The 12,975-nt window shown below is 35.9% G+C and overlaps 1 protein-coding gene and 1 pseudogene across 1 annotated transcript in view; both read right to left on the reverse strand.

The window, feature by feature from the left end:
- LOC134251903 (uncharacterized) overlaps window positions 1–12,975 on the reverse strand; it is a 280,050-nt gene that overhangs the window by 18,714 nt on the left and 248,361 nt on the right. The gene's annotated exons all lie outside the window — the stretch shown is intronic.
- On the reverse strand, window positions 7,130–12,572 carry LOC134251891 (uncharacterized; annotated as a pseudogene).

Here is a 12,975-nt window from a genome sequence, read left to right on the forward strand (position 1 = left end):
CCCTATTGATTTTGAAGTCAGAGTTCAAGGTAGTAAATTTATACATTTTGTCTGTGTGTAACACTATCGTTTCCGGGCGACATTTCAAGAAGATCATGAGCTTTTGCAACGAAATTTTATACCAAAACTCCCTTGGGCCTCTCTCATCCCTCTCAAAGTGCCTCGCCGCGTTTTTGTTTTATAAGTATTTATTGTATTAAATGTCGCTTGGCACTATTTTTAGGTAACCTGAGTAACTCATGTGACCTATTGCTATCTGTTTTCGTCCGTCGTCGTCCGTCATGTGTTAACATTTGAACATTTTCAGCTTCTTCTCTGAAACCACGGAACCAATTTCAACCAAATTTGGTATACAGCATCTATGGGTGAAGGGAAACATAAATTGTGAATTTCATGGTCCCTGCCCCCCTGGGGCCTGGGGGGTGGGGCCAAACCACTAAAATTATTGCAATCTTTAAAAACTTCTCCTTTACTCCTGGACATCAAGCAGGAAAACTGTTGGCCTGAATGTATTGAGCATTGAGTCCTCTACCAAAATTGTGAATTTCATGGCCCCAGGGTCAGGGGTTCTAGTGCTAAGGCGGGGCTATATAGATTATATAGCGAAAATGCATTATTTCTTTAAAAGTCTTCTTCTCTGCTCCTGGGTATTAAATAAACTAACTTAGTACATAGTTATGATGAGCAAGAGTGCCTCTTCTAAAACTGTGAATTTTATGGCCCAGAGTCAGGGGTTCTGGTGTTTGGGTGGGGCTCTATTGTTTATATAGTAAAAATGCATTTATTCTTTGAAAATCTTCTTCTCCACTTCTGGGTATTAAATTAACTAACTAAGCACATAGTTATGATGAGCAAGAGTGTCTCTTCCAAAATTGTGAATTTTATGGCCCCAGGGTCAGGGGATCTAATGCTAGGGAGGGGCTATAAATTGTTAATTTTATGGCCCCAGGGCCAGGGGTTCTGGTGTTAGGGTGGGGCTCTATTGAATATAAAGTGAATATTCTTTGAAAATCTTCTTCTCTGCTTCTGGGTATTAAATAAACTAACTAAGTACTTAGTTATGATGAGCAAGAGTGCCTCTTCCAATATTGTAATTTTATGACCCAAGGGTCATGGTTTCTGGTGTTAGGGTGGGACTCTATTGATTATATAGTGAAAATACATTAATTCTTTGAAAATCTTTTCCTTTGCTTCTGGGTTTTATGCCAATGATCCAAGTATATGTATATATATTTATGATGAAGAAAGGTGCATCTAGCAAAATGGTTGTTTTTATGCCCCCCCCCCCCCTCATCCCTGGGTCGGAACGGGGGGGGGGTACATAGTCTGAAAATAAATTAATGCTTTGAAATCTGCTCTTTTGTATTAATCAACCATTTTATGATAAAATTTGCAGAAATTTTGAAATATATGGCCCCAGGGTGCGTGGTTCCTTTGGGGTGAGGTTCAAAACTGGTTATAAAGTGGAAGTGCATTTTCTCTGTTACTCTGATCAACCTCTGGGTATTAATTAACAGAGTAAGCATGCTAAGTCTATAATTCTGATAAGCAATGTTGCCTCTTTCAAAATTATGAATTGTAAATTTCATGGCCTCTTGTTTAAAACACGAACCAAAGTTATTTGTTTGAAAGTTGTTACACGATACTCGGGTGACCTAGAAGGCCCGTGGGCCTCTTGTTAGCAGAAGGGGCATGTGGAGAGTTATTACTTATAATACAGATTATTTGACAATAGCGAACGTGAATATATACATGTATGTGACCTGATGTTTGCATATAATAACCGATAATACAATGCGACTCCGTGGTGTACATGTAGTTGTATATCTCTCGTTTGACATGTAAGAGATCCCGGACGATACATTTTTTTTAAAATACTTTTTCTACTAAATGGTGGCATTCAGCATGTAAAAGTTATGACGTCTGGCTTATACAAACTCATTAAATCATCATTAAAGAAGTGTGATAAATATTCTATATAAAAAGAATTTTCTTCTACACATAATCAAGAATAATCAATCAAATCTTCACATCCATATTTGGCATTTTTTATTTGACGTTGATTATACAATTTTACACATAATAGCACAATGGCATCATTTGGTAAAAATGTAAATACAGACCCTAAACCGTGCTACTACACCTCAGAAACGAACCGTACCGTTCCGTGCAGAAAGCGTACCGTACCGTGAACAAAGCATACCGTTCCGTGCACAAAGCGAACCGTTCCGTTCACAAAGCGTACCGTACCGTCCACAAAGCGAACCGTTCCGTGCACAAAGCGTTCCGTTCACAAAGCGTACCGTTCCGTGCAGGAAACGAACCGTACCGTTCTTTGGTTAATTGTGCAAACCACGCCCCCAATGATTTTTGAATCGTGTAATGACCAAATAAGTCATTCTGGTTTATTTCTCGCTACGGCGCCTGTGAAAGGAGGACGGAGGCTGTGTCTGCCTGTTCGAAACACCATTATCAAGTATCATGCGTCTGGGCCTTCAACTGTAAAAATAAGGAAACTACTCGAAGCAAACTACAACTTCAAAACAACTAGACAGAGTGTGAGACGATTCCAATCCTTATTTGCTATTAATGAGATCAACTGGTTGTGTTGGTGGTCAAAGGTACAGTACAGGCCACGAGTTTTTCCTGCAAAACACGTACGGGGCACAGTGGACCTCGAACAATGTCCGCGTCTTTTGAAGTCTTTCATTTTCTTTATATTAGCAAATTAAACCAATTTCCTTTCGAAATATTAGTTGTATTTAAATATTCGTAATTTAACTATAAAGATATTTAAACTAATATTATAAGATGCCCCAAATTTCAATATAATCGTGCTCGTGCCCGGGGAAAAACCCCTCTCTAAATGTTTACATGTATACGATCATTTTTCATAATCCTATAATTATATTTGACATAAAAATAGGTTCAATAGACTATAATACCACTAAGATAGAACACGCTTTCATGAATTAATTCCCTGGTTGTCTCTACTTTTGATTTTAATTTTGCTCATTTAAATCATTAAATCGGATACAAGATCGTTTTCGTCGTAAGTATGCATTCATGTGTAGTACACATCAGATGCGTGATTTTACTAATGAATTATTTTGTAAGAATTTTAAAACATATATAAACTGTCAAGAGTAAAATTTAAAAAAGAACCGTAATAGACTCTCACATTTATTCTGTTAAGATTTTTACTATAGGCGAATCATTGGTGTCAGTTGAGTGATTAAATACACTTGATGTGGTCAGAACTAAATAATTTGAAAGGTTGTTAAATACACGGCGCCCCCGTCCCTCCGGCTGTGACCCAATATTTTTTTTTAAACAGGTGTGAACTATGAACTGACCCTAAGAATGTTTCAAATCACAGGAGAAATTCTTCCTGCGTAAACAGACTTTCAGGGTCACCTAGCGTCATGCCATTTTGATTGACAGGTGATGCAGGAGAATTTCATGCGTGCAGCATGCATGTACAGAAAACGGATTATTCATTGCACAATTAATAGTTGTAAATGGGTTGATTAAATAGCATCATAGACTAATTAATTGTGACTTTGGCGATGTAAACCAGAAGTCTCTGTCGAGACTGAAGCTCTACTGGTTTGAACCTATAGCAAAGGAAGAGAAAAGTACTTAAGCAGCTGGGATTTGAAACTAAATAGAATAATGATCGTCGATAAAGTCTCTTTATGTTCTTAGTGTAGTCTACTTGTGTGCCAAGTTATACTGAAATCAGACCAAAACTGTAGGAGGAGTAGCATTTTGAAACAATTTTACAGACATTTCTATTTTTAGTAACCACGGCAACACCGTTCATCAAAATTAAAATTCGATACACAGAATTATGTATCTTAGTGTATTCTACTTATGTGCCAAGTTATATTGAAATCAGACCAAAACTGTAGGAGGAGTAGCATTTTGAAAGAATTTTACAGATATTTCTATTTTTAGTAACCACGGCAACACCGTTCATCGAAATCAAAAACCGATAAACAGAGTTATGTATCTTAGTGTATTCTACTTGTGTGCCAAGTTATAATGAAATCAAACCAAAACTGTAGGAGGAGTAGCGTTTTGAAAGAATTTCACAGAAATTTCTATTTTTAGTAACCACGGCAACACCGTTCATCAAAATCAAAAACCGATATACAGAATTATGTATCTTAGTGTATTCTACTTGTTTGCCAAGTAATACTGAAATCAGACCAAAACTGTAGGAGGAGTAGCATTTTTGAAAGAATTTCACAGAAATTTCTATTTTTAGTAACCACGGCAACACCGTTCATCGAAATCAAAAACCGATACACAGAATTATGTATCTTAGTGTAGTCTACTTGTGTGCCAAGTTATATTGAAATTAGACCAAAACTGTAGGAGGAGTAGCATTTTGAAATTGTTTACAGACAGACGAACAGACAGACAGACAGACGGACGGACGCCGGACGCATTACTATCGCATAAGCTCCTCTGGTCTCTGACCAGTAGAGCTAATAAAACGAAGAATGAGAATAAATACAAGTTTGTTTTTTTTTTCAGATAATGTACATGTATTAAGGGGTTGCATCTCTCTCTATCCTCTCTCTCTCTCTCTCTCATTCATGACATCGTTTTAATTACAGACTTCACAAGAATAGATTAACTTAATAAAATTAAGAAAAACTTATTAAAATAATTACTTAATACACTGAAAGGATTATTGATTATTTTCAGATAATGTACATGTACTAAGGGGTTGCATCTCTCTCTATCCTCTCTCTCTCTCTCTCATTCACGACATCGTTTTAATTACAGACTTCACAAGAATAGATTAACTTAATAAAATTAAGAAAAACTTACTAAAATAATTACTTAATACACTGAAAGGATTATTGAAAACATAAATACTTGTCTGTGAAAAGAATGTTTTCTGTTACGAGAAAGTGCTCGGAAGTTTTTGGAAGATTTTCGTATTTATTTTGTTTACTGATATTTCTCTTCTGAAGCAAACGTTTAAACGATAGATCTACAATTTTAGAAATAAAAAACAATGTACATATCTAATTACTAGGAATAAAATGAAGCAGGAATAGTCATATTTATTTCTGTAGATCAATCAATTAAAAATAATTTATATATGTGCGTAGCGTTATATGTATAGAACAAGTATATACCCGGTATATATTAATTCCTTTTAATTATGTTACAATTTTATTTTAAAGTGAAAAAATATTTCATTTAATTTTTTTTCCTTTTTAAAAAGAAGGTTCAGCATACGTAAAAAATAAGGACGGACATATTTACGAGTTCTATATATATTAATACATATCTATACATAATGCCAAAGACATCGGTGGGATGATGTTTTTTTCTTCCTTTTAATTTTTTTTTAATTTTTCCTCCATCACCGCTGTAGTGTAAATTTATGTTTAAATTGAAACAGAGAAATGAATTTGTTAATAGCGGAAATATAATTATATCCGTGCATTAAGTACTTCAAAAGTCATTTATAATGAATTAATTTTTAGCAGCCAATCAAGAATTAAAGCTAAAAGGCTCCGCCCACTTCATTTGCATACAGTTTCCCAAAGCGTATCGTTCACAAAACGAACCGTTCCGTGCAAGAAACGAAACGTACCGTCCACAAAGCGTACCGATCCGTGCACAAAGCTAACCGTTCCGTGCACAAAGCGTACCGTACCGTTCATAAAACGAACCGTTCCGTTCACAAAGCGTACCGTTCCGTGCACCGAACTGTACCGTTCAAGTGGTGTAGTAGCACGGTTTAGGGACTGTAGTTTTGGAATACATTCTCCTAACCCTTTTTGTCTGATGTGACTATTGGCTTCCCTAAGCTATTTTTCATGAAAAACACACTTCTATTCAATATCAGTCTCAAGTGTCCCAGATTCAGTCCTGATCCAGCAACATTTTCTACCGTGCAGGATTTCATTATGATACCCCCGCTCCGAAGGAGAGGGGGGTATACTGTTTTACCCTTGTGTGTCTGTCTGTCTATGTGTCCGTGTGTCTGTCCGTAAAAAAATTTTCGCCGCAGTTTTCTCAGCAACTTCTTATTGAAGATGCTTGACATTTTCACACAATCTTATCTGAGGCATGCTATACGGTGGGAAACATTTCTGTTCAAATCCGATGTCAACTTCCTGTTTGTCTGCGTGTCTGTCCGTTTCATATGTAACAAATTTTCGTCGCAGTTTTCTCAGCAACTACCCATCGCAAATGCTTGAGATTTTAACATAATATTCTCTGAGGCATGCCATATAATGGGATACATTTTGTTCAAATCCGATGTCAACTTCCTGTTTTGTCTGTGCGCCTGTCCGTTTCATATATAACAAACTTTCGTCGCAGTTGTCTCAGCAACTACTCATCGCAGATGCTTGAAATTTTAACATTATCTTTTCTGAGGCATGCCATATGATGGGACTCATTTTTGTTCAAATCCGGTGTCAACTTCCTGTTTGTCTGTGCGTCTGTCCGTTTCATACATAACAAATTTTCGTCGCAGTTTTCTCAGCAACTACTCATCGCAGATGCTTGAAATTTTAACATAATCTTTTCTGAGGCATGCCATATGGAGGGATACATTTTTGTTCAAATCCAGTGTCAACTTCCTGTTTATCTGTGCATCTGTCCGTTTCATATATAACAATTTTCGTCGCAGTTTTCTCAGCAACTTCTCATCGCAGATGCTTGAATTTTAACACAATCTTTTCTGCGGCATGCCATATGGAGGGATACATTTTTGTTCAAATCCAGTGTCAACTTCCTGTTTATCTGTGCATCTGTCCGTTTCATATATAACAATTTTCGTCGCAGTTTTCTCAGCAACTTCTCATCGCAGATGCTTGAATTTTAACACAATCTTTTCTGAGGCATGCCATATGGTGCGTCTGTCCGTTTCATACATAAGAATTTTTCGTCGCAGTTTTCTCATTAACTATTCATAGCAGATGCTTAATTTTAGTACAATCTTTGTTCAGAAATGCCATATGGTGGGATTAATTTTGATATGAATCTGATGTCAACCTCAAATTTTTCTGTGTATCTGCCTGTAATTGAACTTGTGTATATTAACATGATAGTGATTATCAGAGCGGGGGTATTACTAGTGAGCATTGGCTCACAGATATCTTATATTTTCACCAATAAGAGGGCGAAGCGAAGCTATGTTTTTTGATTTACAAGAATTAAATTCTTCTTGAATAAATTGGCATTCTGTATCGTACGAATGTTTTTTAAAGTCTGAAACAGAGACAAGTCCAGTTGAATAATTTCATCTAGCATGACAAAATCATCAAGAGCATTATGGGCATTGTAAGCATGACCACAAAAATGTTGTGCCAGAAATTCTTGCTTATACTTATCAAGTTTAGGGTACTTTTCTCTGAAAAGAGTGAGTCAGATAACGCTGCAACTTTTGACAAAATCTCTTTTGCAAACCACATCTATGAAATGCCCTGCATGATACATAAAAATCGAATGTTCGGACATTGTGTGCTACCATTTCTACGCTGGGAAATTTCTCTAACCACTCCAAGAAATCCTCCAGTGCCGACTTTATGCTCACAACATCAACTGGCTCACCACGATAACATAGAACTCCACCACTCCAGGTTATATTGGTGACCTTTTCCGCCATTGGTGTAATGGGCAGGTCTGGAGCCACATATCTGGAGAACTGCTCCTTTGTATTCCTATTTTCAGCAGCAGTCTGGGTGATGTGGGGCATAATGCCATGCTGAACTGAAAACCAGAAGTCTCTGTCGAGACTGTAGGTCTACTGGTTTGTACTTATAATAAAGAAAGAGAAAAGTAGCAGTTGGGACTTAAAACTTTACAAAAGCAATAAACAGAATAATGATCTATGATTAAATCTCTTTTTGAGGCAAGATTGCAATAAGACTTCAACTGTAGGAGTAACTTTGATAAAATTTTACAGAATTTTCAATTTATTAAACATGAAATCTGTGAGCCAATGCTCACTAGGAATACCCCCGCTTTGATGTGAAAAAACACTATCCTGTTAATATACACAAGTTCAATTACGGACAGATGCACAGAAAAATATGAAATTGACATCAGATTAATATCAAAATTAATCCCACCATATGGCATGCCTCAATAAAGAGTGTACTAAAATTTCAAGCATCTGCTATGATTGGTTGCTGAGAAAACTGCGACGAAAAATTTGTTATGTATGAAATGGACAGATTCACAGACAAACAGGAAGTTGACATTGAATTTGACCAAAAATGTATCCAACAGTATCGCATGCCTCAGCGAAAATTGTGTTAAAATTTCAAGCATCTGCAATGAGTAGTTGCTGAGAAAACTGATACGCAAATTTGTTATGTATGAAACGAACAGACGCACAAACAAACAGGAAGTTGACATTGAATTTGACAAAAAAATGTAACTCACCGTATGGCATGCCTCAGAGAAGATTGTCTTAAGGTAGGTCGCGGGCTTACTGCTGAAAAATTCTTACGAGAAAACATATCCTGCAAATTTGATATGATGTTCCTTGGAATTCACAGCATATCATCTGCAATTTTTATTAAATTTGCCTACGTAGTTTTAATGCTATATTGCTGTAAACGCGGTATTGTTGTTAGTACTTTTTTTACGCTTTACTATTGAAATGTATGGGAAAATGACGTTTTAAGCCAATTTTGTGAAAATAGTTTCTTTTAAAAAGGTTGGATAACTTTTTAAAGACGTAAACGAATTAGTCAGGAATTTCAAAATGTCAAGATATCGCTAGATTTTTTGCTAAATAGTTTCAAAGTTTTCTTTTATACTGCTAGAATGTTGCGTTTATGGCGTTATTTATATCTACAACGTCATTTATTGAACATAGTCACATTTACAGTACGAGTATAAAATTTCTCGACCTTTGGAACATACAAGATTTAAAAAAGTGGCAGAGATACAAAATTTAATTTTATTCGTCATTTAATTTATTGCGGAGACACATTAGGATGACCGGCAACTTATTTTCAGTGGTATTGTGAAATTCATACTCTGATCACAAAGTCAGAATGGACGGTATAAACATTCCTCGTGCATGAGAATTAACGTACAGCGACAACAACGCGAGCGATAAAATAGTACCTGTATTTTTAGGAAATTCATGGTCAAAAGGATTTCAGGCATAAAACAAAAAATTGATCAGTTTTTTCGAAAACGGTAAGAAAAACATCCGGATACTGAGAAAATAAACGGGGGGGGGGGGGGGGGTTCCTGCAAGGTTCTTTCTATGTTAGTCGCAAGCTATAGTATACGACCTTAACTCTTAAGCATTTGTTAATTTCGAATTCTCTGAATCAAATTTCAATACGCAAAATGGAAAACACTTACATTTAGCTTTTACACTTTGAGCTTTTTGATAAAAAAATATATATGATACTTGTAAATTGTTTACGGTGTCTTATAGGTCTTACAGGTGTTTGTATAAATTTGATATCTAAATGTATTTCACAATTTATTAGCCAGCAAAACAAGGCGAAAACACGATATTTACATACATAACAACCAAACAATTATGATAATGATAAAGATAATTTTAAAAAACCTATAAAAATGCATGTAATTAAATTTAACCCGTTTTTAGTGATGAGGATAGATTCCATCCTGAAAAGTATCGGCAAATTTTCGCCCCGGCATTGATTGGCAGTCATGATGCAATACGCATGTTCACCTGAGTTTCAAATAACGTGCGCACATACAACCCCCCAAGTTTTCCACTGAGCAATTTTCATTTATGATAACTTTTTTTCTGCATACTATAACTTTTACCCTGATTTATTCTGATCGACTTTTACCAGTTTAGTTATACTTACAATATAAATTATTCCTTTCATTTCGTTTTGTATCTAATTAGTCTTAAGATATTACATATATATAATGGCATCAGAATTCAGACTGAAGTTTAATTATAAAACATATATATGTACGATGTTTACGTACAATAACATGCACTTTGTATTAATCTACTTGATTCGTACAGTCATTTGCAAAGAACTAAACGGGAAACAACGTAACGTTGCCTTTGTGACGTAATTGACGTCATAATCAAATGTGCACAAAGCAACCGCTCGAATCGTCGAAATTGTGTACCAAAATTGATGACAAAAGCAAACCCGCGACCTACCTTAAAATTTCAAGCATCTACGATGAGTAGTTGCTGAGAAAACTGCGACGAAAATTTGTTACGGATAGACGGACAGCTAGACGGACGGACAGACACACAAGGGTAAAACAGTATACCCCCTATCCTTCGGAGCGGGGGTATAATTACGATGGCAACATAAATCATCAAAATCAAAAAACTGACATTATGTATCTCAGTGTAGTCTGCTTGCATGCCAAATTAACGGGTATAATCAGACTCAAACTGTATTTGGAGAAGCATTTTGAAAGTATTTCACAGAAATTTCTATTTTTAGTAACAACGGCAACACGTTCATCGAAATCAAAAACCGATATACAGAACACAGGCACTTGTTTCGGGAATGAATTTTAACCCATAGTATGATAATAACACAAGGTATCTAACTCCGATTTACACCGAGTACCCCTCTCCCTTAGAATCGCGCTCATTTTCACTTTCAGAGGAAATACAGGGCTAAACTGTTTATACCTAGGTCTTCTACGATAATTTATGTACACAACCATATCTGACATGCTTGTCTTTATTTTCTTTTATCTCCGTAATCAGCTTCAAAACTCTGCTCGCCGAGTGGAAAGTGAAACTCAACCACAGAATGGTATGTTCCAGTCTCGGGCAAAGAATTAGACCTCGAATTTGATTGGCTAAAAATCTGTTTCTAAAATTACATCGAAAAAACATCGTAGTGTTTTTATGAAAAATAAGACACTATGAAATTTTATTTATTCAATGCAATATTTAAAATCTGGGATTGAATTTTTAAACCCATGCACTCTTTAATTTTTCTCTTTGCCCGAGATTAAAACATACCATTCTATGGTTTAGTTTGATCTTTCTACTCGGTGAGTAGAGTTTTGACGCTGTTTACGGAGATTAAAGAAAACAAAGACAAGCAAGCCATATATGGTTGTGTAGATAAATTATCGTAGATAAAATAGGTATAAACAGTTTGCCACTGCGTTTTCTCTGAAAGTGTAAATGAGCGCGATTCTAAGGGAGGGGGTACTCCGTGTAATATGGAGTTAGATACCTTGTGTTATTATTACACTATGGGTAAAAAATTATTACAGAAAGAAGTACGTGATACAGAATTATGTATCTTAGTGTAGTCTACTTGTGTGCCAAGTTATATTGAAATCAGACCAAAACTGTAGGAGGTGTAGCATTTTGAATTATTTTCACAGAAATTTCTATTTTTAGTAACCACGGCAACAACGTTCATCGAAATCAAAAACCGATACACAGAATTATGTATCTTAGTGTAGTCTACTGGTTAGCTGCAGATCTGTAGCGTTATGGTTTTATATATTTGTCTTTGACCATAACGCTACAGATCCTGTAGTGCAAAAAAGGTGCAATTTAGGGCGCAATATTTTCTGCGCTCTTTTAAGGAGAATTTCTACACTTTCCAGCATCGTTCAATCAACTACCTTTCAACCCCTAATTCTATACACATTATTTAATTAATCTGTATATTTTATCCATCTCCCAACCCTTTATAGTCGTCTCTACAAGTGATAAACTCGCTTGATTAAAATTATTTGTTAGATTACTGAAAATTCATATCCAGCGAGTTTATTGCCTGTAGAGACAACTATAAATGGTTGGGAGGTGGATAAACTATACATGTTGGCTACAGAATGTGTCTAGAATTAGGGAGTGAAAGGTAGTTGATTGACCAAAGCTAGAAAGTGGAGAAATTCTCCCCAAAAGAGCGCAAAAAATATTGCACCGTAAATTGCACCTTTTTTGCACTACGGGATCTGTAGCGTTATGGTCAAAGACAAATATATAAAACCATAACGCTACAGATCTGCAGCTATCTACTGGTGTGCCAAGTTATATTGAAATCAGACCAAAACTGTAGGAGGAGTAGCATTTTGAAAAATTGTTGACAGACGGACGGACGGACGCATTACTATCGCAGAAATTCTTCTGGTCTCTGACCAGTAGAGCTAAAAATATGGATGCAAATTTAAATGGTAGTCCAATCTTATTTGACTGCATAGAATATTTTAAATCAATATTATTGAAAAATATTTACTCAGGCCAGTGGTTTCCAAATCTAAAATGACAACATTGAGTGAACGCAGTGCTTCAGCTTTAAGGAGCAAAAGTTGGGCTTTGGCACAGGCTCAGGAATTCTTTCTATATTTTCATCATTTACAGAAACTCCTATTTCTAAAACAACAAAAAAATCATAATATTACACAAACTTGTACATACTATAATAATTGTGAAAAAAAATCTGTATCTGAAAAATGACAAAGCAGACTGATAGGACAATCCTTCCATTGCTTCATTTTCTCCCTTTGAGGTTGATCTCTCTTCCTCTTCTCTTTCTCTCTGGTAATCTGGCCCGCCCCATCCTCTTTATCCAGTCAGCATCCATCTTCTCCGCATAAGACTCACAGAAGTGTCCAGGAGATAGGCCATTGTTGACAAATGTATATATTACAAAATAAAATACTTCACAAATATTTTTAGCTCTTACTGGTCAGAGACCAGAAGAGCTTATGCGATAGTAATGCGTCCGTCGTCCGTCTGTCTGTCTGTCTGTAAACAATTTTTCAAAATGCTACTTCTCCTACAGTTTTGGTCCGATTTCAATATTACCAGGCACACCAGTAGACTCAATTAAGATACATTATTCTGTCTATCGGTTTTTGATTTCGATAAACGATGTTGTCGTGGTTACTAAAAATAGAAAAAAAAATTTGAAATGCATAAAAAATGCTACTCCTCCTACAGTGTTTTTCTGATTTCAAAATAACTTGGCACACAAGTAGACTACA

Source organism: Saccostrea cucullata, unplaced genomic scaffold (genome assembly GCF_032062105.1).
Source record: "Saccostrea cucullata isolate Sc308-1 unplaced genomic scaffold, CSIRO_AGI_Scuc_v1 ctg599, whole genome shotgun sequence".
Classification (NCBI taxonomy): domain Eukaryota; kingdom Metazoa; phylum Mollusca; class Bivalvia; order Ostreida; family Ostreidae; genus Saccostrea; species Saccostrea cuccullata.